Below are 27,485 nucleotides of genomic sequence, written 5' to 3'. Positions count from 1 at the left end.
ATTTGCGGAAAGCTTTCCCAGTCAGTAAGTGCCCTTATCCTTCTGTTATATCTAAGCATTCACACATCAAAGCACTACAACAAACTCATTATGCACCATATGGATCAACAGAGAATTTCCTTTAGCCACCAACTAGGGAATTTCAAGCAGAAAATAAATAGTGCAATTTATTTTTTTAAAAGCACCCGTTGACAAATCATCCAGTGGTTTCTGAACTAGATTTATCCTCGCACTTGCAAGTGCACTCAGTGTTATGGGGAAGGCAGAATGATGGATGTTTTATAAGGAAAACAATTTTTGTACACTAAACAGGATTTAGGAACTAACAGCCCTCTCCTGGTGCTTTGTAGTACAATAAAAGCTTGCACAGCAGCAGCTGCCATTCTGAGCACCACCTTGTGCAGTTCAGCCTACTCAGTAAGGCTTAAGGATGAGGCTCAGAACTAACAGCATCCCCCCATCCTCTCTAATTTTCCCCGACCTTGAAGAAAGCCTCTCTGCACGGTGCTTCTTTGCTGTGCAAGGGTTTGTGTGGCACTCCTATGCTGCGTAAGGTGCTAGTCCAGCTTGGAGTAGATTAATGGCTCACAGTAAGTGTTGGTGGCCATGGCTGAACCCAATGTTGTAGTGACATTGGGTCCAAACACCCATTTTAACCTTTTTTAAAAACATGATTTTGAAATACTTTTCAAGGCCACCACCCTCAATCCATTATGGAATTCAATAAGGCTGACAACAACATGCCGTTGCATGTTGCAAAATCTCTGCCTCTTCTCTCGGACAGGTAGGGGAAGGTGAATAATGTCTTGGAGGAGCTAATTGCATTGTGAAATAACTGTCTAGGATGTGGATGACTGAGATGGGAAGAGGTATGTTAGAATTTCCCCATACTGTGTTTTGGAAACAGCAAATCCAGCAGCAGTGCGCGATATTAAAAATGCCTGGGCCATTTCTGTGTGATAGCACTCTTGCTGGTATGCAGCTTCTGCCAGACTCCATGGCATTCTCACAGTTATCCAGTGAAATGCTGTCACAGTATGGACAGGAAAGAATCAAGTGAGAGGTGGGGTGGAACCAAAAAGTATTATATTATCCCTTGAACATTTAAAAATTGTCAGTAAATGTATAAAATTCAAAATGTCACATTTCAAATGTCTGTTTCCGAAATATACCTAAGCTGCTATAGTATGGGTACTCTGATACTTCAGCTCTACTTTAACTGCATATCCATTTCCCTAGAAGTAAGCTTCACTGAACTCAGCAGGTAGGACAAGGAGCTAAGCTGACCCAAGCTAGTTCTTGCTTTCACATGACGACACTGGGTCCAACTGTTATACCAATTCCATTACAGCATGACCAGCAAGACAGCTGATGTGGCCCCACTGCTGTTAAGAACCCCACTACCTAGTTGGGTTGTGGATTGCATACTTAGCATAGAGCCATTGAAATAGATGGTTCAGGTTAGTTATTATAACTTAAGTCATTTCACTAGGTCTTCTTTAACCGTTACTAAGTCTGGATCCAACCCACTAGAATTTATGTGTATTGGATTATCCTATGAAGCACACACAGTTCCAAAACACCAATGTTTTGCCCTTGAATCCAGTAGGCCTTGCGTAGCCTCAGAAACAATGGAGATAAAATTCAGAGTGGCCATTCAAAGGTAGATTCATCAAAGAATATCAGCAGCTGCTACGAATGGGTTACAAACTCATCCTCAGGGCTGCTTCATCTGATACAGCTGCTATATAAAGGCAGCAGTTCAAACAACATGCTGTGAACTTGCTTGACTTGTTCTAATTCTTACACATCCACAACCCCAAAGAACTTTTGTCCCTGTGCTGTGAAAAAAATGTGTTGCTGATAAGGTTTGGCATTCACAGCCATATTGTGTAAAAAAGCCCTCAAGTTTCACATTTTATATGCTTATGCCATGTTGGCAGTAATTGCATACATGATCTTTTTTTCAAATCAACAACCATGTGCAAATGTAATTTGTACTATTTCTCAAATTATCAAAATGTTAGTGTAACATGCCCTGCAACGATCCTCAATTTCTGGTACCTCTCTCTAGTCCCCTTATCCATTTTGTCTCAATTTTGCCTTTTGGGGGAGATGTTGGGGATACCTTTTAAAAATGTCATTGGTGTGCATATACATGCACTAAGAGTTTCTCAGGTTTCAGCCCTGCTTTGCCACATATCTGGGGAAATTACATCTGGGGAGAGGGTGAAATGAATATACGATGCCCCATGCAACAGAATGAAGTGGGAAGATGGCCAGTACCGCTTCAGAGGGTGGGGGGGTGGGGATTACCTTTTTTTAAAAAAATTGAGAATAAAGAAACAAAGGGTGGGATTCACCTAATGATTCCTGTCAGCACAAGCACTCTGAGAAGGCTTCCACTTGCACAACAAATTGGCTCTGTGGGGGGTTGAAAGAACCCTAGAACAGTACATGGGAGGAGAAGGGGAATTGTTTTCTCTGGCAAACTGCAATGTGTGATGCTGAATCCGACCCAAAAGCTTCTTGTAAGCAGAAACAAGAATAGCAGGCAGAGAGTTGGGCTCTGTAGACTTTCTTGCTGGTATGCTTGTTCTTTTCTCGCAGCAAATGTTTATGTAGGGGAGGGCATTTGAAAATTCTACATTCCAACTACTTCCTGGAGTAACATAGTGATTTAGAATAACATAGTCACCTCATTCTTATGTGTGTAGAGTCTAAAAGTATGTGAACTGCCATTCTCTTGTTCTCCTTCTAATGGCTAAGGTAAAGGTAAAGGGACCCCTGACCATTAGGTCCAGTCGTGACCGACTCTGGGGTTGCGGCGCTCATCTCACTTTATTGGCATACAGCTTCCAGGTCATGTGGCCAGCATGACTAAGCCGCTTCTGGCGAACCAGAGCAGCGCACAGAAATGCAATTTACCTTCCCGCCGGAGCGGTACCTATTTATCTACTTGCACTTTGACGTGCTTTCGAACTGCTAGGTTGGCAGGAGCAGGGACCGAGCAACGGGAGCTCACCCTATCATGGGGATTCAAACCGCCAACCTCCTGATCGGCAAGTCCTAGGCTCTGGGGTTTAACCCACAGCGCCACCCGCATCCCCTTCTAATTGCTACTCTGATAGTAAAGGGGAAGTGTTATGACCGGGTTAGTAAAATACCTCTTTCAGGAGCTTGTAGGGGATAGATAAATACAGAATATAGTTGATGGGGGAAAGCCTTCAGTAAGGAGGAGAGGGCTGCCATAGGCGGTGATCCTTGGTGTGAGAATGGGAGCAGGTCATATCAGTGTCCATGTTTTCATCTGTGAAATGCTGAATACCATGGCACTCTTAACCACAACTGACCAAATGGCATGCATTTTAAGCACCAAGTGGATCAAGTGGAGGTTGTTTTCTGAAAATGTGGATCTTACTTCTTATCTCGCATGAACTTAAGTATACTGAGTTATTTAAAAATAGAAGCAGTAAGTCACTTCAGATTTTGACCCTGTTTTTCAACATTGTATCTTGCCAAGCTTCTCTCTCTGTTTAAATCAATGTATCAAGAACTGGGCCTCATGAACATTCGGATACACATGCTTGATCTTTATGTGAAAGAACAGAGAAGAAGAGAGAATGTGAAAGGGAAAATCCAGTTGCTCTACACAAGGGAAGGCTTTGAGCCTCTCTCTTTTTGTCCCTGTTCCCAGTTGAGGCTGAGAATCCCACTAAGGATCTTGAAGAAATGGCAACACCTCCACTTCCTTTGTCTGCCAAACCAATCAGATTAAGTGGGCACCTGAACAAAGGAGAATTAATTTGTATTCCTAGAAAGAACACAGAGGAAAGAACATCATAGATTGTGAAGCACCTTTTAGGGGGGGGGGATAGCATCTGGTTCAAATCCAGTTCCTTCTCAGTAGTGTGCTCTTTGTAACGCTGAACCATTTGAAAAGAACCCATTAAATGTATCAGCCTTGAAGACAAAGAGGGAATGTTTTTACTATTTACATTTCTTTTTGAATATATAACTCTTTGTCGTTCATTTTGATGGTGATTTTAATTTACCACAGTGTCAGGGTGTACAATGGGAGCCCTCCACTGTGCATTATGAACAGAACACAGGGAAATGCAGATACGTATTTATAACAACAGGAAAACAACAATTATTCACTTGTGAGCAACTGGAAAGGAGGAATGCACAATATTATAAAAAATGCATACTTGCCCATTGCTCTTCCAGTATCTCAAAACATTTATATAATTTAAAGTTCATTTGGTACTAGCCTCTTCAGCAAAGCAAACCTCATGATCATTTCAACATACTGAAGCAACATCTATCTTTTGATGATATTTACATAATACATGGATAAATGGTTGTTGTGTTTTATCCACTTCTTCCCCACACAATAATGTAACAATATTATTATAATCTATTTAATAGTTACTTGTTACTTAAAAGTCTCCAAGCAATTTACATGTAAAAACATAGACATAAATATATTATACCATATACAACATTTAAAAAGCACACATCGTCCCCATAACTGCAATAGGAAACTTTCACAACACACTAACAATGATACAAACTCCACTCTTGTCTTTCAAAAGCCTGGGAAGGTAGTAGGCAGCCCAAGCTGTGCAGAGCATTTCACAGAGAGGACCACAATGGAAAAGACTTGTCATCACCCTCCAAGCCTTATTCAGAGGAGGAGCAGAGTCTCAAATGCCAATCTAAGGATCTGGGTAGATTCATAATGGAAGAGGCATCCCATAAGATACTGGGGTCCTGAGCTATCAAGACCAGGACTTTGAATGGGGCTCAGAAGAACTGGGGTAGCCTGTGTAATGGGAACAGAATTGGTGATCTATTTGTCTCAAACCTGTAAACAGCTGGGCAGCTGCTTTCCACATTAATTAAAGTTCCCAACCTGTTTTCAAAGGCAGCTGGGTAAAGTGCATTGCCATAGTTCAGTACTGAGGTTTCCAGAGCATAGGTTAGAGCAGCCAAGTTATCCCAGTCCAGATAGGGTTGTAGTTGGGCCACCAACTGCTGGAAAGCACTCTGTACTACTGGTGCCATCTCTGCCTCACGTGACAGTAGTGGATCCAGAAGAATATGGTGTCACCCAAAAATATCTCAAAATGACTTAAAGAACTCAGGAGAAGCAGAAATGTTAAAGGGTGTCCCTTTGCTATATAAACCCATCAAAATCCCAATGTTCTGAGTAACAACATTTTATTCTCAGCCTCACTTGATGGGCAAGGAAAGACGATAAAGTAAACTGGTGGCAAAATAGCATTCAATCAAATGGAGACTATTCTGGTAATAAAAACAACCATATCTACTCATTACATGCTTGTTTGCAAGTTGTATCGAAAGAAAATTGAGTTGGTGTATTATAATTGAAAAAATGATGGACTAGCAAGGAAGTCACTGCATACTTGTGCCTGCTTTAAAATATGCTCTCAATCAGTTCTTATATTTCAGCATTAAAATTGCAATAGACTTCTGTGATTTCACAAACTAGCAACTTCGCTTTATTATCAACTGAAAAAACATGGAACAGATGCACCAATCCTGCTACATTTTCATTTGAAAAGACTACGAAGAAGATATAAGCATTGCCAGAGCAAAAACATACTGGCCACTTTAAAGGGAAAACTCATGTTTTTTTCCCCTCTTTAAAATATTCTATTACATATAAATGCACATATTATAAAACACTTTTATACATTTATCCCTTTTATTATAAAAATTAAATATAAAGAGAATAGAGGTATAAATGGCATGTTTGAATTTCTGTAAGAATGAATTTCAAGTCCTTTTGAGTTTTATTTTCTCTATTTTTTAGTTTTTCTATTTTTACAGCTGAAAATACATTAAGAAAACTTACTTTGAACTAAAATTATTATGAAACTGTTAGTGAAAGTAAAATTCAACTGCAAAGCTGAAAAATGCATTTGTCAATACAAGCGACAAAGGTATATAGTGTTTCATGTTCATTCTACATATGAATGGAGGCCTTCTCAGCATCTTAAATTGCTAAGGAAAACAAAAATATTTCTCTCAACAGATACTGCCAGTAGAGTTGACTGAGGAAATAATGCACTATATCTGTTCTCAACAGTGTTGGTGCATATTGAACACCAGCACTTCCCTTCATATCAAAAGCTGGTAATTAAAATCAAAAAGTATCAAGAGGAAAGACCATACCTTAATAAAGAAAAATGTTATTTTACAATATCCAACTGATTTCAGTGGGAAGGACATTAAAGTATGCGTACTTCAGTTTTTTACTCCAAAGTAATACAATTAAGTTCAACAGAACATGCTCCCCATGAAGAGATTATAAGATTGTAGTATAATCAAGCATGTAGCATAAAAATGAATGTCTATAGTTTATCCTTAAATTTAGTATTTCCAAAATATCCTCAACCTGATGCCATTACTCCGCAGAGTAGCTTCTGACAGCTCTTGGTCCCCATGGTTTGTTGCAGTATATAGACCCCCCCCCAGTCTACTTATAAATATATTTGCATTCATGTTAAATTACTGGCCCATAAAAGTAAGTATTAAAACTCCATTAACTTTAATTAACCTTATGTTTGACATACATATATTTAAAAAGGAAATTAACATGACATTAGTTAATAGTATGGAACTGAAATTTACTATAGTAACTCAAGGCATACCTGGCTCTGGATACAACTTTACTCATGTAGCCATTGTATAGTTTTGCTTCTGATTTCCAATGAAATAAAAGCTTATTTGATTTATCAAGACTTTAAAAACACCTAACACTTTGAAACTGCAAGTTTTCATTTAAATTCAATCAACAGAAAAGCAATAGATCATAAATAGCTTGGAATTTTTTACCCAATGCAATGAATTCTGATATAATAAGCATTTCCCTAAATGTTATTAACTTATTTTAGTTGTATTTTGACATTCAGCCTACTCAACTAGCCTGAAATTAGATTCGTTTTATCTCTTGCTTTCGTAATTGTATGGCAGAAGCATACATTTAAGACGGTTTGGACATTCTCTCTCTCTCCCCCCCCCCCCCAGTATCTACTGATACAGGTTGTATTCTTTTGGCTAAAAAAGTTGTAGCAAGTTTTGCATGTATCCCTTCCTTAGAATATTGAAAGGTTTATATAATATAATAGCAGTGTGTCTTGTCTCCCATCATTAGATCACTACAGTGCCACAAGATATTATTACCTCATCTTTTGGCTTCTTAAATCATGGCTACAACTGACCTTGTCTTTCCAAAATGAATTCTGTCACAATAATGACTTTTTCATTGTCATTCTTCAAGCAGTCAAGAAGCCACAACTGAATTAATGCTTATTAATCAGGCTCAGAATTACTCTCACCATACTAGGGATTCTAAAATTCAACCAGATATGCCTATGTGACTGAGGAATAACTAACTATAGCAATATCATTGGTGCTTGCCTAAAATTCACCAGAAGGCCCAGAACTCAAATTCACATTTTGCCTTCAACTTGCATTTTCATAATGCATTATGCATACAAGAGCCAGAAAATTATACCACTTATTAAATTCAACAGCTGAACAAAAAAAAATAACTCCAAGGAAAAAATATTAAATGAGCATTTCAATTAAATACTAACTCAATATTTAAGAGATTTTTTCCATGAAGAATTACGTTTTAGAGTATATATGGTGAGCTCCAGAGGGGCTTTAATATTACTATATTAATTTACTATGTGCAGCTTGTAAGTGTTTACATGTATAGGGTCAAGCATGTATCACTATTACCCATTGCTTGTTAAGCATGCCTGTCAAATTCTCCTAGATTATAACAATTACAGATTGAGGAACCTACTAACATTACAAGAGACAACGCTCTCAGTTCAGCTGACTATCTCTTCTGTAAATCTCCACAGGGTTCAAATTATTGGCTTCAATTAAAATGTTGCGTCAACAAACCATGCCATTTATCAGATTTAAAGAATGCAAAATATTGACCCTAACCTTGATCTTATTGGATGTGAAGACTAATCCTCCTTTCTGCAAATGGTGCTTGTACCAGTTTTATGCCATCTGAGTTTTCTGTCTCTAATAATCTTGAATGAATCAAACAAAATCTAAAAAGTCTTACCAATTTACCATACGAAAATATTCACAAGCTTTAATGATCACACCTTCAAACCATTTTAATCCTCTAATATTATTAATGTTCATAACTGAATAATTTTCATTCCTAAAATAGCTTGAAAAAATGTATTTTGCTTTTCTATGATTTCAAAGGATTCCTCTAAACAAACAAGGTCTGCTGAGACATAAAATGATTTAAATGCAGATCTATTTTAAAATAGTTATCTATCTGGAAGACGTATCACAAAAAATACCGTGAAGCTATTGGCTTATCATTCCGTTCTGAAATACAATGACCTTTTGCTACCAATTCGACTCAAAGGAAAATGTCGTACAAAAATAGGTTCATATTTCAGAATTGCTTTGTGCAATGTGTAGTGCTTTGAATCTGGGTGCTAGGTTGTCATCCTGTTTCAGTGTAAATGCATAGCCCTCTTCAACACAAGTTCCAGTGAAGTGAACTGAGGTGATGTTGCAGAGAGCATCGAGAGCAGAGCCTAAGAACATGTCTGTACTAGTTGTTTATAGTGTGTCAGTTCCAATTTAAGATGTCTTTAACTTGCATCTAATCTGCTATCTTTGTGCATACAACATCAAATGATCATTGGAGACGTCATGTGTTTCAATGATCTCTGCTAAAAATGACTGAACTGAAAAGAGGCCTATGGTATTACTTTAGTAAAAACCTATTTATTGGTCACTGTGACCACTGCCTGTGGGAGGAGTCTATAGTACACCCTCCTCATTATTCTCTCTCTCATAAACCCCTCCTTCTCATATACCCTTCTTGAGTTCAAAAGGTAATATTTACATTACAATCACTGTCTACTCATTATGCTCATTTTGGTAAATGAACCCCTGATAATCTTCTGTTTTGCTGTACAATAGAATGCTCACAAAGTATGAAAATTTAAATTAAAACAGGAAAGTTCAAATGGAGAATTGCAAAAGCCAAATCAGTCCCAGGCATTTCATAGACAGGCCAGAATAGAGTCTACCGCCACAATTTAATTTTGTAATGAGCCTTTAAATTTTCTCTCTTACGTACTTTGAGTCTCCTTCCTTTCTCTTTCCATTCCAGAATAATCCCACATTTGCTGATACTGTTTCAATATGGAAGGATCAGATCAACAGCTACCATGCATTGTAAGCTCTGCAAATTAATATTGTATCCGTAAAATAAGGCCCATTTTAATTCTCCCATAATATAACACCTAAAATGTTATCATCACCCAGCACTAGTTTTTACTGAAATCTACACCCAAGTAAGCAAAATGGGTTAAGGCCACAGCCTGAAATATTATTAGCATTATTTTTGAAATTATAGATGTCATAATAGACAACTGATGTAACATCTCTTGTAATTTTATATTATTTATCATTGTAATTGGATGTTAATTCAGCTCACCATTCAACCTTTCTGAAGACTATATATCATTTTTGTAAACTAATTTAGCTTTGTCAATAACAGAATTAGTCATCTCCTGTTAGCCTAGGTGTGCTAACAAGATCAAGAGTGAATTGCTTACCATTTGTGAAAACTACCAGTTTAAAATAATTTATTGAAAAATAGGTTCAAAATGTAATGAGAATGCCCAATGCATTCATACCTCTTTCAATTAGAGCTTAAAATTCATTCTCTGAAAGCCATATCTACAGCACGCACGCACACACGCACACACACATAGGGGGACGATCATGCAGTTTTCTGTCCGTTTAAATCCCATTGTGTCTTTTATTCTTAAATGTATGAATGTACACATTTATTTACATATTAGGTTGACTTTTTTACTTGAAATTTAGCACTACAGGACAGGCAGTCCCTGCAAGGAATGAGTAATTTTAAGGGGATGGGGCATATACTTCAGAACCCATTATTGTCCTATTTTGATGATCAATCAAGTGGAAGAATGTGATGACATCATCTGCTTTAAGATTAGTAATTCATTGCCTCTAGCTATCAGAAGCCACCCAATAAGAATAAAAGAAAGCCAGGGGAAAAGGTTCTGTTCTTATTAACTTTATGGTAAAGATTTCTTTCAGATCTTTTGTCTTTTTCCGGTCTTTGAAGACATACCATGGTCTTATTCAAAATTTTCAGTGAATATCTCATTGAAGTTTATTATCCAGTTGCAGATATTTGTTTTGTATGTCATTTCAATCCAAAGGCAAGTTACTTTGCTGTCTATGATAAAAACAGCAATAGATTTATTTGCCGAAACCTAATCTTCTAAACTGTTTTGGTTGTAATCCCATCAACAGTATGCTTGAATCCAGAAGTCAGTATTATTTAAGCACCAATCTGTGCTCAGGATCATATTTTCACTCACATATGAGCTCTGTACTGGAAATAAGCCTTATAAAATTAATGAGCTATTAGCACGATCAGTCTACAGTTAAGCAGTTTTAAGATCCATTAATTAAAAGTATGCCTTCCTAAATCTCTGCCACTGAAATAAGTGGAATTCAAAAGTGCTCAACTCTGGCTAGATCAATATTGGTCTCTAGACAGCTATATACTCTCATATAAAATGGTCCCAAACCATATTGCAATTGACTCTTGCAACAGCAAAATTTAAAGATATATTTCCCTAAAGAAAACTGATCTGTGCATGGAAAAGAAGTTTGTCATATTGTATCTAGTTTCTTTCTGGACATAAATTGCATAGATTGTATGCCCGCAATCTATTCCTGACCTGGTTTCCTTTAAAGTTTGCTTGCATCTTATGAGGATGTTTAAATAAATTTCACTGCAGCAGAGCAAATATGTAAAGTGAACAGAAATTATAGCTTCTTAACTACAATATGAACTGGTTTATAAATGCTTTATATATTTATTTTATCATTCAGAATTCTAATTCTGCATCAAACTTCAACCATGTTGGTTTGAAACATCTCAATTCTTTGAAAAAGTTATTTTTAATTTTCACATTATCCTAGTTAAGCCTTCATTGGTGAAGATGACATGGACTGCTTTAATGAAAAATTATCAGAAAAGATTGGAATAAAGGTCTCTGTACTCCCTATGACATTTGTTACGTTGGTAACATATGTGATGCTTCACCTATTGGCAATACAATCCTATACATGTCTACTGAGAAGCAAGTTCCACTGTCCTTTCACTGTTGAAACTGAAATTAGTTGCTTATTTCAATTAGACATTACATAAAAGCAAAGGTTGTTAATGTAAATTTTAAATTTGACTGTTTTTATTCAATTTTATTTGAAATTTCCATTTATTTTGGAAGACTGGCAACATCAATGGGAAAAAATAATGAATATATTCCACTGAATGAAAGAAACACACACCACTCCATTTACAAATGCAATGCAACATCCATTATTGTTTCACTGATAATTTCTGAATCAACGCATAAAACGTTTTAACATTCCTGACATTCCATTTAAGAAAAATATTAATGCCACTGGTAATTACATTTTCATTGACTTCTTATCTCATTCTTCTGTCCCAAATTCAAACAGAAATAATGTGGAGCTGTCTGAATCATTGCCAGATGTTTATAATGATTTATTGACTAGGTTCATTAAAATGCATTTATCAACTCATTCGAATACAAAATTTAGTGGTTCCAGTTGACGCTGCCATTTTATTAATGTTGTTTTTATCTGCCCAGACTGGCTACTTCAACAGAACAGAAAGGTTTCAAGCTAAATGTTTTTAAAAATGCTTTATTTAGTTGCAATGCACTGCAATTCTTTGCATGTTTACTCACTGAACTCTCACTGAATTTAATTAGATAGGTAGCCCCAACGAAGCATGGGACTATTGAATAAATGCAGCCTATACGAAAAGGGGGAAACGCAGTACATCAGTTTCACTGAGGGTCTTGTATGTTTATGTCCAGAGAGTTCTGCAATTCAGTAATCTACAGGTAAATTTAGGTTAGGCTGGAGTTCAGTACCTTAAAGAACTCTGCCTCTAGGGATAAGTTGGGAACAAGAATGACTCTGCTGACATTAGGTAAATGCCTGCTCAGTGACCTTCATTACCAAAGCTCTTGGCTTTCAGGAGCATCTCAAGCATTCTGTGTCACTGCTGATATCACTGTGCAGAAGGCAACATGACAGGGTGCAAATGAGAAGCAAACACAAAGTGGCCAACAATCAGCACAGAGAAAAGGCAAATCTTTGGGCACAGCTGGCAACACAATATTGTCTCAGAGTGTGTCTGATAATTTTTTATACTAGGGCAACCACAAGAATAAAAGAGTTTTGCATGCTAAGAAAACCTAATTTTGTTTTAACTTAAGACATAGTCATCAAAATGGTATTTGATGAAGGGTTATGCCAGATCCAATTATATTTTGAAAAGGCTGGCTCCATCTATAGTACAATTCCATAGATAATACTCCAGAGTGTGCTCCATTCAGTTCCATAGGGCTTACTATTTGGACAATGTGTATAGGATTGCAGACATGGTTTACAACAACCTTACTACGCTTTAACAGCCTACACTTGGGTACCTGTGCATATTATCCACCTTCTTCACATTTTATAGCCTCTTGTATTCGCCAGGCTTTCCCATCTGCTCAAACTATACAAATGTGAATGTTTCGTGCAAGACTTTTTTTTTTAAAAAAACACACAACCTCAAACATCGTTTTGTTGCTGTTTCAGAAAGCTCTATGTACACAGTAGCAAACTGTGCCAGTTAGACACCAATGGTTATTTCACCACACACATTTCCACAACGTGGAATTGTGGCATCTTGTTCAGTTTACAGCGTTAAGTTCAGAACTGTAAGCTGCTGAGATAGTCTTTGCACACTAAAGCACAGCACAGTGTATCTGTCCAGGACAGGTAGATTCCACAGGTAGAAAGACGGCGACCTAGATAAAACAAAAATATGGCTGGGCAGCAAAACGCTCGCTTCCGTTTGGGCGAAAGTGTCCACAGCTGCGCGCCTGGGTTTACCTGCCCATCCTTTCGAGGCGCCAAAGACGCGCACCAGCAACGCAAACCAAATCATTAGTATTCTCCACCCCCTCTGTGGAAAATTAGAAACAGTGTGGATGGGGAGGGGGCAATGCAAACTAGTGACCAGGGCAGAACCACCCTTTCCAAAACATTGTCCAGAGCACATTAAACAGAGGATTCCAGATCAGAATCACCATTTGGCGCTCGATCCAGCCCCTCTGGTTCCTCTCATTCCACCCTGACCACTGACATCCCGGGCTGGACCCTCATCTCCCCAAGCCTCCGAGCAACTCCCTTCCGCTCCGTGTCCTTCTTTCCCTGGCGCCTTGTCCCGCTAGCAGCGTTTCCCTTTGGCTCTTCGGAGCCTCCCCCCTCCTCCCTTGCCCGCCAAAGAGCCTTTCTTCTTCGCTGTCTTGCTTCAGACAGCCTCCCGCTTTGCCCCTGCTTCTGCTTCTGCTTCTTCTCCTTCTTCTCCCCCAGCCTCGCGTTCCTCCTGGCGCCCGACCTACCTGCTGGAGCCGAGGGGACGCGCTCGCTGCCTCCACACGCGCTCCGTCCGAGCCAGCCCGCGCTGCTCTCCCCGCGCGGTGTGAATGCTCATTTAAAGCTCGGCGCCCGCTGCTCAGTGGCTGCTGCTCCGCTGTAGTCTCCCGGCTCTGGCTTCTTCCTTTCTCCCCTCACGACACAAAGGCGCTCGCGAGCCCGCTCCGAGGAGCCCGGCGAAGCGGCCCCGCCCCCGCCAGAAGAGACCCGCACCTGCCGCCGGGAGGCTCCGTACCCCCCACTCCGCCTCTCCCGCCAAAGTAGCCAAAGCCCGCCCCGCGCCGGGGTAAAGTTAAGGCGCAGCCGAGCCCGCCGCGTCCAGCCGCCGAGAGAGAGCTGGGCGGCGCTAGCGGGGCTGGTGGTGCTGCTGACCCTGGTCGGGGAGGCGGCGTGGAAAGTCTGGCACGCGGCGCTTGGCTGAGGACCTGCCCGGGCCGCCCCTCCTCTTTCTGAGGCAGCTTCCTGTGCAGCCAGGCGACGCCAATGACAAGGAGTGTTTTAGGCGGGAGAGAAGGTTGGCCATGAGTCAACCTGAGGGAAGGGACTGCTAGGCCTATTAGGTTCGCCAATTGCGTCCTCAAAAAAATAATAATACAGTAATGCTTGGGCCAGAAAGTTCCTCCATGCTCTCCAGCTAGGGCAGCTCGCCTCACAGTGCTACCAAGAAAGAGGGGAGGCAGTGGGCAGAGATCAGCTGATTTCTTGCTGTTTCTCTGGGTAGCTTGGAGAGAAGGTTGGGCCTGCCTAACATGGACTCCAGCCTCTGTTGGCAGCAGTCAGCATGGCCAATGGTCATCAAATCATCGAATTATGGAGTTGGAAGGGACTGTGAGGACCATCTAGTCCAAATCCCTGCAATGCAGGAATCTTTTGGTCCAATGTGGGGCTCGAACCCGCAACCCTCAGACTAAGAGTCTCATGCTCTACCAACTGAGCCATCCCATGGGAGCTGAAATTCAGCAACCTCTGGAGGACATAAGAACATCAGAAGAGCCCTGCTGGATCAAAGGCCCATGTATCCTGTTCCCACAGTGGCCAAGCAATGCGAAGCCCCCAAGAAGGATGCTGAGGGCATGACGTTGCCTACCTGTGGCCTCGAAAGAGAGAGAGAGATGCCACCTCTGTCCACAGGGAGAAAACAGGTGTACAAGTAAGTAAAGGCAGCTGCTTGCGCAAGGAGCAACCATTACATTTAGTCGCCTCCTGCACTCTTCCTCTGTGCACAGCAAATCCTTCCCACCCAGAGGGGGACAGAAGGCCAGTTGAGATGGTGGCAAGTTTTTGCTCACCCACCCGCTCATTCACTCGGGTCCTAGTCGTTCCCACCCATGCCGTGGAAAGAGAAAGGGTAAGTGAGCAGAGAGAGCTTCTGCGAACAAGGTGGCAAGTGAGCAATCAGAAGCAGCAGTGGCCTCTCCTTGCAACCATTTCTTGCCCAGTCCTTTTGATTGTGCTTGGTCAAATATAGCAGGGAAGAAGAGGTAGTGGCTGGTACTCCCATCTCTTCCCTGGGCACAGTTTCTAGGCAGTGAAGTGCTGAGGATGATATTTTTTTGGAAATAACTGCTTGTTTACTAGAAGCTACTTCCTACTGTGTTTGATAGGGCTGCCTAGATTGCAACCCAATCATTCAAACAAAACATAAATCCTGCGTAGAAGAACTGTGGGACTTACTCTTAGTCTAAAGCTGCAACCCTTAGCTGAGGAAGTTCCACTGAATTCACTGTGACCTATTTCCAAGTAAATGACTTCATATATACCATGCTTTTAAGCGCATGGCTTTCCCCAAATTGGCAATAATCTCCTCCCCTCCTTTTCCATTATAGCAACAGTGTAAAGATACCACCCATGGCTTTTATTTATTTGTTCTTTTTCTCAGTTGATTCAGAAACTAGGTTGGGGAGAAATGCATCAAAATGCAGCATTTCATATGAAATGACAGGATAGACACATAATAGAATATATGTGGATTTTGGTTAATGTCATGTGTACACCGCTTCCTAAACCAGCAGGGTAGCACATTAGATGCAGAGTTAACAGGCATATGAACCACTTAAGTTTCAACACAGTTAAGATGCCTTTCCTTGTGACACCCACCCAGACCTGCAACTTCCTGGGTGCAGAAATTGCTGTACCCCAAATCCAACATTGACTGCCTGTGCTTTTCCCACTGCTGAAAATATGGACTGAATACCTATCTGCTTGAACACCGGACCTCTAAATTGTGACTGCTGCTCATGGTAAATTGGCATTCAAACTAGAAAATGAATGAGCATGTGTTGTATAGTCATATGTTCATTTTAAAGCTTTACTCCTTTTTATGCCAAAGAGGTAAGAGGAAGGAAATACGTCAGAGAAATTCGTTTTTGGCTGACACTTTTGTTACATTCAAGATATGTGATATCCAAGTGAACAATCTAAAAACAGGCTGCTTTTTGGAGGCCTAGAGGCAAAAAGTCAGCTGTTGCATTAAGTGTAAAGCAAATATTAATACTTGCTTTGATATGTGTTGGCACAATTGATGTCATTACATTCACACCAGCTTTTCATAGCATTCAGTACTGCTGGCTACAAAATCAGTTTTTTAACACAGTTCTCAACAACACAGACACAGATTATCCATGAAGCTGGCCTGCATTATCACTCCACACCATTACAGTCCATCAGAAGACAGCACTGTTGACAGACTTGGTGTTACAGCTTTTGATAATTAGTCATAAGATTAGTAACCAACTTAACCCTGAGAAGGTTACTTTGGTAAATACTAAATCATCCTTATAAGCATGATCATAATTTGTGCTGGTCATCATTTGAGATTTCAGAGGAATATGTTCTGTTCCACTAGCCAAAATAGTACCATGGATTATAGACATCATATTTGCATTTCCAATTTCATTGATTTCAGAAGGTAAGGGCATGTGATACAATACATGATCCCTCCAAAAATTATTTTGTCCCCCAGACTGATAAATAGTAATGGACCATGTTCTGTCCATTTTGAGGAGCTATCATTTAGTGAACGGCAACCCTTTTTTTGAGATTGTACTGTGAAGTCATTGCCATTTACAAAGCACAAAGTGTTTTGGGTGCTAAAAATTAATGCAATGGCTCACAAAATTGTTAATGCCTTCCTAATGAGACATAACTAGTTGCTAGAGGAGGTGTATGCATTGTCTTTGACCCTTCACAGGCAGGTGCATGTGTTCATATAAGAGAGATAATACCAGCCTAGCTGTTCTAAGTTGATAAGGAAAAAAGAACATGTGTTGTATATTTCCAGCTTGTTTGAACATCTGATGGTGTAGGTAAGTCATTGTGCTTTCATCTCAGAGTCCTAGGTGTGTAACCTGTTATCTGTAGCACCTGCAAGGATCTTAACCTGAAATCTCCATCCTGGAACTGAGTCTACAAACTGAGCTCATGGCTACTGCTTCAGTCTAATTCAGGCATAGGCAAACTTGGCCCTCCAGATGTTTTGGGACTTCAACTCCCATCATCCCTAGCTAACAGGACCAGTGCTCTAGTTGTTGTTGTTTTTTAATTCTTCCTCTTACCACTCACCCCATTTTTTTAAATAACATCTTGTCAGCTTAGTGACAAATTCTGGAGATCTTAAAAGCTTGCCACACTTTTATGACGTTCAAGAGCAATTTCATGTTTGCAGTGTACTGGGAGAAGTTCAACCCTATATTTATGCTCCATATGTCACCCTGAGTTCCATGATGGATGCAAGGTAGGGTATATAAATGTATTAAACAAAATAAATAAAACACGTTTCCCACATGGAATAGGTATATGTGTAGGAAATTGTCTTCTGTGCAGCATACATGACACTTGTTTATTCTCATTATCTGGCCAAAAATATAGGTTTTGTGGCAGCTAACAACATTTTAAAATATCCCCTATGAATTGGTCATATGGGCCAATTCCTAAAAAGGAATGCAACCATGAGGATGTATACCATTGTATAGAAGACACACTACTCATTATCTTTGCTGGCAGTAGTGCCCAGAGAGCGTCACTTCATCTAAAAATCTCACAATTTGGAGAAAGGGCGCATTTGGGATGAGGCACTAATTGAGGTCCTACAAGCCTTTGAAGATCAAATCAACATCTTTCCTGATATCATTGGACCAGAGCTTATTAATAATATGTCTGCCACATTCTAGAGTAGCTGGAGTTTCCACAGGCAGCCCCAAACAGAGCACAGTATGCATCATTTAATAATCCAATCATATATTGGTCTACTCAGAACATTAAGGTTTATTCATGTAGAATATATATGGTTCACAGCAGAACTTGGAAACCCTCCAGATGTTGTTGTACTACAGCTTCCATCATCCATGACCATTAGCCATGCTGGCTGTGGTAGATGTGAGTCCAACAACCTCTGAAGTGCCAAAGATGTCCCACCTCTGCTATATAGGATTGCAGGCTTACCCTCAAGGCACCAGGGCATTGTTGAAGAATGCAAGGATAATTCCCCTAACTTTCAGTGTGATCAGATAGTTCTTGACACATAAATAAAGTTGCACAGTAAGAGTATTTTCAGTCATTTCCTAAGCAGCATCCATTTTTATTCAGGGTGGGACATACTGTAACCCAGAATTATCTCATACACTACTGCCTAAACGCTGATGCATCACAGTAACATAAAGCAAAAACTTAGTTTGTGTGTTTTTGGGTAAGTTTTAATTTGGCATTTGGTAGAATATAATAAAAGGCAGCATTTGGCCTGATTTTTTTTTTTTTAAACAGTTTGGGGATCCCTAGAGATAAGACACTATTTATTTTGTGATTAATTTCCTTATGATTAAAAAATGATGAATATAGGTCACCATTGAAGTTTGTCTTGCCACTTCAGAAGTAATAATATACATAAATTATAATACTTAAAGAAAAGGCTTTATAGCAAATCAGTTTTGTTTTTGAACTGAGATGTTTAGTTTTTCTATTAATGTTAGAGTGCAAATTCCTTGTTACTGTATAACCCCTCCTCCGCCAAGTTTTGAACCATGGCTCTCTGGTAAGAAGAGTTAAATTTATTTTGCCTTTAGTCTTAAACATCAAGGTATTTGAGATCTGGCATCAGCTTCATTTTTAGAAAATAGTATAAGATATAGATGATATAGGACATATATTTACAACAGCTAGATTAAAAAATGAAGTATACAGTGGTACCTCAGGTTACATACACTTCAGGTTACATACGCTTCAGGTTACAGACTCTGCTAACCCAGAAATAGTGCTTCAGGTTATGAACTTTGCTTCAGGATGAGAACAGAAATTGTGCTCCGGCAGCAGCAGGAGGCCCCATTAGCTAAAGTGGTGCTTCAGGTTAAGAACAGTTTCAGGTTAAGAACAGACCTCCGGAACGAATTAAATACTTAACCTGAGGTAACACTGTAAATTGAATGAATAAGTACCTTTCAAACCCTCAGGTGCACAATGCAATGTTCTCCTTCATAAGGGTTAGGCAGGAAGCCCATGTAGGTATGATGACATTATCCACTGTCTCTCACACTCCAGGATAACTTGATAATCTGTCTCCTCGTGCCAGGTGCTAAGGATGTATTACCATGCTTCACATGCAGACATGGGGCCAAATGTTGTATAGCACATGTGGTAAAATGATCCTCTGTATCCACTACATGTTTCCTGGTAATAAATTTATAAAGGTAACATCAAGCAAAGGGTGAGACTTCAGGGTGATTCTGAGGATGCTGGGCTGATGCTGCTATGACTGTCTTTTTACCAGAAGTTGCAGAAACTTTTGCAAAAGTAAAGCCTGGCTGGAGCTGAATTTTGGCTTTACTAGGCACTGAATATTTTTAGATAGAAAAGAAGACCTAATTGAGGACTCTGATGGACGTTTGGATTAGTGTCCAAATGAATATGGCACTGGAGTCTAGCCATAATGGGCTGTATGCAAGTCAGGATTTAGCCTTAATAAGAGATTAACAAACAAATTAATGAGATCATTACAGCAGCTTCTATAGCATAAATGTACATTCATAACATTCCATCATATTTTACATCCCAGAATTTCTTAGAAACAATACTGGCTGAACAATTAAAACAATTAATACTGAAATACACTTTAAAAAAAACCACTCTACTGGGATTCTTGACTTTATTTCAAAAAGTCAAAAAATAATGTTATTTAATTGGACTCACATCTGAGAAGGAAGACTGGAATTGCGGTTGTTCAGGGGTGGCTAAACTGTGGTTCACAGTCCATAACCATAGGTCATTTTGGTTGCCTCAAAGACACACCTCTCCAAAATAGAAAAATGTCTTTCATTTAAAACCAAACAAACCCCTTTTGTGTTTGCTCCTTGTCCATGCAGTTTTTTTTTAGCTTTTTAAGGCATTTTGGGGTGTCTAAAATGCATTCAGCGTCCAAATTGGCTATCTCTTCTTGGTGTTTTAAAAGAGCTATCACCACTACAAGGTTTTAAAACTCAGGAAACAGGAATGAGGGTCCCTTTCTGATTCCTAAGACCTTCTTGCAATGCCAGTGTCCCAGAGTGAGAAGAGGTCTTCTCTGTCCTTACTTGTTTCCACCCCATCGAAGTGCTGTGATGGGGAAGAACTTCTGCTGATTGGTAGTTTAGTGGGAGGGCTGTCTGAATATGCAGCTGTCTGTCTTCATGTGTGTGTAGGTGTGGTGAATGATAGTGCATGCTATCATTCATGAGAAAGCTTCAGCAGTAAACCCCAAGGAATAATCCATACCCCCTGCCTAAGGAGGTTAAGGAGTAAACCCTACACATATCTGGAGTGGTGTCCCTAAGACAGTGGGATGACATATCATGGGTCTTCTGCTGGCAACCCCTGCAGCCAAGTTGTTGCCAAATGTATAGCTCTACTTTCCTTTGGACCACATGCCAACAACAACAACAGCAGAAATGAGGGGGAATGCAATCATAAGAATGGATGACATCAGGAAGTAGATAATTTTGCTCTAAGTAATTTAAGAGAATTCGTCCAGCATAATAAAACAAATAAAACAGATTATACAATTTCATGAATTTATTGTAGTACTAAAATACCAAAACTATTAAGAATTAGTTCATAAATCTATAGCAGGCCTTATTCTACTAATTCTGCTTATTATTCTAGGAATAGAGCTACAATTTATTTCCCCAGGCAGCTGTGCAGAGCTCTTTTTAAATTCTGATATTTATTTTTAAATGTGCATTTTACCAGAATCTTGCTAAATGTGCAAAGTGGTGAGGATGATCTTTCTGTCTGTCTTGTACTAGCATGAGAAAATTTGTAATAAACTTCGCAGAGCTCAGCTGAAATGCCTAGATAAGAAAATTAGTACAATGAAACATAGTTCCTTTCATTTAATTTATTTGAGTGTCAAAGTCAATTTATTTTATGCTGACTCCATAGTCACAGTATGGCACCATGCTTTGAAGGGAACCTACACAACTCCTTCATAGCAAGTGATGCAAGATGAGAAGGGTATTTTCATCTGAAAAAGAAAGAGCTCTGGATCTGAGCACAATTCACGTGCCTTGCAAATCTAGGCAGGTGTAATGGCAAAAAACAGGGCTCAATTGACAAGAGCTTAGCTTGGATACTTATTGCCCTGGTCAGCAACGAAATACTTAATAAGGTTATACTGTAATATTTATGAGACACGTAATCTACAACCCTAACTTTACATACTTGGAAGAATGCATTAGGGCTTACTTCTGAGTATTACTATTACTGTTATTTTAATTTATTACCCATGCTTCACTCTAAGATCCTAGGGTGGGTTACAATTTAAAATACAATGTTAAAAATAGGTTTCTTAAAAATAGCAAACCTTATCATTACAAAAATGTAATCACAAAAAATGGGGGGGGGGATTTGTTCTGAAAATATGCATCTCAGTTGTGAAAGGCCCAGGTAAAGATGTGTGTCTCCAACATATGCCAAAAACTGTATTGTTACCAGCTGCCACAGATAATGCCCTCTCCCTGGCCAGCGCCACCATCCAAGCTTTTGAGGACAACAAAAGTACCAAGAAAGCCCCCTCTGCTGATCTTAACACACATGGGGGTCTGTAGGTAAGGAAGTGGTCTTTCAAACATTTGGATCTGGATCATTTATGACTTTAAGCACCTTAAATCAAGCCTGAAAACAAACTGACAACCAGTGCAGCTGTTTTAAAACATGGGTTATATGAGATCTAAATTATGTCAGAATGATACTACGGTCAACTGTATTGAAAGCTGCTGAGAGATCAAGGAGAAATGAGCAGGGTCACATTTTGCCAAAATGTTTTCAACTGGGGTGACCAAGGTAGTTACAGTGCCGTGGACAAGTCTGAAGCAGGACTAGAATGGATCCAGGTAATTAGTTTCCAAGCATCCCTGAAGCTTCACTGTTACCACCTTCTCAAGTATCTTGCCCCTAAAGGCAATATTTGCCATTGGACAATAGTTTCATAACGTCTCTTTGTTTCCTGCTTGGCAGGGGGTTGGACTCGATGGCCCTTGTGGTCTCTTCCAACTCTATGATTCTAGGAGGGAACACCTTGCCACCTCCTTCAAGGCAGGTGGTATTCCCCCTCCTACAATGAAGCACTGGTCATTTCCAGGACCCACCCTGTCAACTCTTTATGGCTAACTCTAAGAAGCCAAGATGGGCAATGGTCAAGGGGGTAGGTGGTTGGCTGTACTTCTTCAATCAGCTTGTTCACATCCTCAGGCTACAATAATCTAAACTGATCCAGTATAGATGGAACAGACAGTGCTCTAGACACCTCTATTGGGCTTTCTCTAATTGCTGCATCCAGCTCTGTCTGAATCTGAGTGGTTTTGTCCCTAAAGTGCCTTGCAAAGTTGTTACAGCAGTTCGCCAAGGGTGTCAGAGCAATACTCTCTTGGTCAGTTGACAAAAGTCCAATCACCACTCAGAATTTGTGCCTGTTTGGAGGGCAGTTTTGAGCATCACAAGTTTTTTGCCTGTAAATTGGTTGCAGGCCCTTTCCCCCCAACCCCACTAAACCTAATAACCGTACAAGTGTCTGTCAGTGTCTGATAAATTAGATAGAAACCATTTCAGGTGGAAAGGACCTCTGTAATATTTTCTGACTAGTAGAATAGAAGGAGTTAGTTTGAACAAACCAAAGATCTACTTTATTTCCACTGCAAGGAGAGCCAAATATGATTTACTTCAACGATTAGTTTGGAAGCTTCTGCTCTTGTTAGCGTGTCTGTCATTTAAATGAAGTAGTAATAAAAATGCCACCAAATCCAGCTTTTACAAAGACATACCCCCACTTTAGATTTGTATCGGCATTGCCAAGGCTTAGCTAAATTTATGACCAAATGCACAATATAAGACATAGGGTATAATGTGTTCAATGAACCCGAACATGTAGTTATATTAGGACCAGAGGCTCACACCAGGTTTTGTCAGAAAACCCTAAAATGTGAACTTTTTCTCAGCTTGGGCTGAAGATGAAGGCAAAAAGACTATATTAAGAGGACCCTTCTAAAGTATATCCAGTCAGAAATAAGTAACATTGGGTTCAATGGGGATTACTCCCAGGTAAGCGTGTCTAGGATTGCACCCCAAATGCTTTAAAACTGTATGTACCCATATTTTGTTAAAGTAGTTTTATCATGTTGTAATTTAAACCTAGAATTTCCTTCTCTTTTCTTCCTGCATACAAGTATCTTGCTAATACCTGTCTGACTTCTTCTAACAATTATATTCTTTGCTCACCAAATTCTGTGGAATTTTGAAGGACTTTTGGTGTGATCCAATAGCTCGTTTTACCTCTCTTCACTGACACTGACACTCCCATGAGGAGACAGCACTGTGTACAACAGGAGCAAATGACGGAGTTGATACAAGCGTAGCAGTGATGTGCTTCAAAAGGAGCAGGAAGTTCAATTGGCAGCCTACCTCCCAATGTGGCATAGGTGGCAGAAGAAAGAGAGTTTGCTGCTGCGTACTTCAAATTGTATTTTTCAGAAACTGTCCCCCAAAGCGCAAAACCAAAGAAGGAAAAGTTGCAGTCTATTTTAAATTTCACTGGCTTCCAGTGGTGTTCCTCCTTGTGAAAGCTAGCAGAAGGAAGAGGGGGGAAATCAGCTGGGACTTCTTACCCTATAATTTCCTTTAGACTGCATATTGTAGCACTTTGGAAGAGAAAGGTCTCCAGCTGTGATATCCTAATTCAGCTAGGCTGCACACAGAGGGAGAGAGTAAAAAGTAAAGTACTCAAAGTTTTAGACTGGGGAGGGGGGGGGTTTGATGGGCGATTACGGAACAGACTGCAGTGAAACTGTAACAACAACCTTCCTGGCCTGTAGTAGAATTTTAAGAATATGCCCTCTACTACAGTAGTGATTTAATTATTTATTACATGTCTATCCTACCCTCCTTTATTTATGTGGCATACAAAGAGAACCAGGCACCAATTCAGCATTATTAATTATCTTGGGTCTTCTGCTTAGATTGCTTCCCCACTGTCACTATTTTATGAATGGAATTCTAACATACAGCAGTAAATTTAGCTTGTATAGTTAAAAGGCATGTGCTCCCCACTTCCCAAACTTCTGAAAAACAGCCTCCTGCCCAACCCTGGTCTTTTTGCAGCAATAAAAGTGACGGCAAAATATACTACAAAATTTAGGATGACAAAACGCTTGGTGTAAACAAACACATCAATTATGTTCAATAAACAGCAGATATTGTGTGAAAAGAAACCAGGACGAATGGCCAATAAACAGCTCATATGGAAGCTTTCGTACTGTTTGGAGCATTTCAGCAAGAATTATGGGAGTGAAATCAGCCTTAGTTGCACATCAACAGCAGCTAAAGTTTCAAAATGCCTGCTCTCAGTTTTTCATATCCAAATTAACAATAGTGGCCATTTACATGAAAGAATTACGTGTATTCAAAGAATCATTGGCCCTTTTTAGTTGAGGCAGGGGTTTCTATTTGTCCTCATATCCTTAAGTTATCTAGGGTGACATCTAAAAATGCACAAATACTTTTCTTGGTGCACAATTTGCTTAATCTCTCTTTTAGAGAAAGTTTTTGGCAATTTTGCTTGAAAGTTTAAGCATGCAGGAGAGTTCAAATGGATGTTTTAGGGATGTGTTTGCCCCTAAACATGGAACACAGAAGTATTAGATCATTATTTGCTCTTTAGCTGGTAGATTTCATTAACTAAAGCATATGTGTTCCATCTGTTGCTGTTTACCATGGACACTCCATATTTTCTAGTCATTGGTGGTAAATTATTTCCAGCTTTTTTGCTTTAGGTAACTCCTTCTTCTCACTGGTTGCATCCAGACACAAAGTAGAATTTAGCTAAATAAGTATTATTTAGCATTACGAGAGTGAGATGAGTTTTCCCTTAGCTGTTCCCCCCACAACTCTTCCAAAATATGCATATATGGGGGAATATGTAGAAAATTACATATTTTTGTGAAAATTCATTACATTAGAGGAAATTGCACACAGAAAGGCTATATTAGGACAAATGCATAGTGCATGCTGGTAGATTTTCATGAAGACCTTTAATTTTTTTTTTTGGAAAAAGTCACAAAGTGATGTAAAAATGTGTCATACTAAACTTAAGGTGGGAGAAATGAGATTCTGACTACACATCAGGAAGAAATTTCTGAGGGTAAGAGCTGTTTGACAGTGGAATGAACTCTCTCAGGAGGCTGTGGACTCTCCTTCCTTGTAGGTTTTTAAGCAGAGGTTGGATGGCCACCTGTGATGGATGCTTTAGTTGCAATTCCTGCATTGCAGGGGGTTGGCCTGGATGGCCCTGTGCATCCCTCCCAACTCTACAGTTCTATTATTCTATTATTTTGTTTCAAAGTGATATAATATAATAAGGAAATGAGATTGTGCTGTATTTGTGGCCAGTATTATGAAACAAGAATAGTCACCTGCTGTTATATCCCTCAAGATATTCTAATAACACAAAGGTCATATCTGAAAGTTACGTCTCGGGCAGCTATAATTTATCTTAGAAAATTGCCTCACAGTGGTTTTGTGAAATATTGTTATTGTAAATACATGCACTTCTCAGCTCCTGTTATATCAAAATAATGTTTTCCTCATTCAGATGCTTCCCTAAGAATGTTTCCTGCCTTCATTACAGCAAGCTTCTCTGAATGAGCTATAATATGACCTAAGCAATGAGCAAAATAAGCCATAATACTAGTCCTGGATTATTGAAAACACAGCTCACCGAACAGGGTATTTCTCACTGTCCCACTTATGGAAGCCTCCAAGGATCAAACTGCAGCAAAGGGACTCAACCCCAAATCCAGAATATAGCAAAAATTACCAAAAGAACATTGTATAGACATTTGTGGAAAATATCAATAGAATCCTGAGTGCTCACTGGAAGGACAGATCCTGAAGCCCCAAATCATTAAATCTAGAAAGCATAAGAATTCAAACCCATCTGTAGACTCCTTGTGCACAAACCTACTAATTCATGTAGATTAAGACTGTTCACCGATACCTGTGTGTCATAGTTAATGCTGCACCTTTAAAACGAATGTGTAGATTTAATTAAAATGCATGCTATCAAATTCTCTGTATAGGTAGCATTTGTGACATTTATTGAAGGTTGCATGAAATAATGTGCAAATTAACAAATACAAGCTATCTCTCATTGTTAGAATAAGGATATATCATCTGTAACATTCTTTCCATTCTGTATAACAGTAGCACTCTCAGTTCCCCAATTACAAATTGCTTTCACTGATTAAAATTGGCCTTTAAAAATTAATTGATTAATCTACTGATTAAAGCTTGCAGTTCTCATATAAACATGCTATATTTTATTCCTCATCTTCGGTACAACTAGGGATAAGGGAAGAATCTGCCAAACTCAGATTCCTAAATTCCAAGCTCACCTGATTTGATCCAAGCAAATTAGATCACTGGTCCACTTCAGATTTCACAGTTAAGCAAATTCCTCTGTCAGGAAGTATGAAGGTTATACACTGCCTCCATACCTCTAAATATGTTTTATTCCTTTAAACTTTTCAGAATAGGGCACCTGGAGTGGCTGGTGCATGGAATTCCTTGCCCGCACAGAGCAACAAAACAAGTGCTCCAGAAATGTAAGAACTTGATGTCATTCCAATGCTCTCAGGGGAATTGTGCAGTGGCTGCCCATGTAAATACTGGGTTTTAATAGGTCTGTCTATCCCTTGGTATAATGGAAAGCAGGGTTTAACACTTCATATTAAGTATTAGTTTCAATATTATGAATTTCTTCAGAATTTTTGTGATTTGAATTTTAAATCGGGCTGTCACATAAATTAACAGATGTAAACATTATGGCAAAAAAATGATACCCAGTCTCAAAGATGCTGAAAAGCAATGCACTTTTTATTAATACGTAATGCATTTGGGGCATAATGGGCCTTCCACAGAGGTTCTTTTTTTTTTAAAAAAAGACTAAGATGACAATAAATAAAAAATGCGGTGCCACTCTGTCAACCTGCATTACGCTCCCATATCCCCATTTTCTTCCCACAAAATATGCATTTTATCATGTGCAAAAGGATTTCACGCTCATTTGTGGGTGGAATGGGATTATCTTTATCATTAAGCAATAATCAGTAATATTAATCCTGTGGAGGGTTCTGTGATCAGAATGGTAAAGAGGTAATTTTTGCTTTTCCTCTTCTCCTGCATCAGCTCCCACAATATTCCAGGAGAAATCCCAAACCCCTAAAGTGAATTTGGGTTTGGGTGTGTGCAAAGTCTTCACAGGTTCACAGGGAATTGGCAAATAATAATAATAATAATAATAATAATAATAATAATAATAATAATAATAATAAAAAAAATAATGTTTCCCTCCCTCTTCTAACAAAAGGCTCCAC

General features: G+C 39.3%; 1 protein-coding gene across 2 annotated transcripts in view; it reads right to left on the bottom strand.

Moving 5' to 3' along the window:
- SLC6A1 (solute carrier family 6 member 1) overlaps positions 1–14,018 on the bottom strand; it is a 79,485-nt gene extending 65,467 nt beyond the window's left edge. Inside the window, exon 1 of one of the 2 annotated variants that reach the window (XM_081848227.1) lies at positions 13,566–14,018. The gene's annotated coding sequence lies outside the window, so the exon portion shown is untranslated. Of the gene's footprint in view, positions 1–7,995; positions 8,018–13,565 lie in introns of those variants that run through there. The other variant, XM_081848228.1, reaches the window with a different exon arrangement.
- Positions 14,019–27,485: the final 13,467 nt, after the last annotated feature.

This window comes from Podarcis erhardii, assembly GCF_964252035.2.
Source record: "Podarcis erhardii genome assembly, chromosome: 2".
Lineage (NCBI taxonomy): Eukaryota > Metazoa > Chordata > Lepidosauria > Squamata > Lacertidae > Podarcis > Podarcis erhardii.
This window is presented reverse-complemented; position numbering and strand designations above follow the sequence as displayed.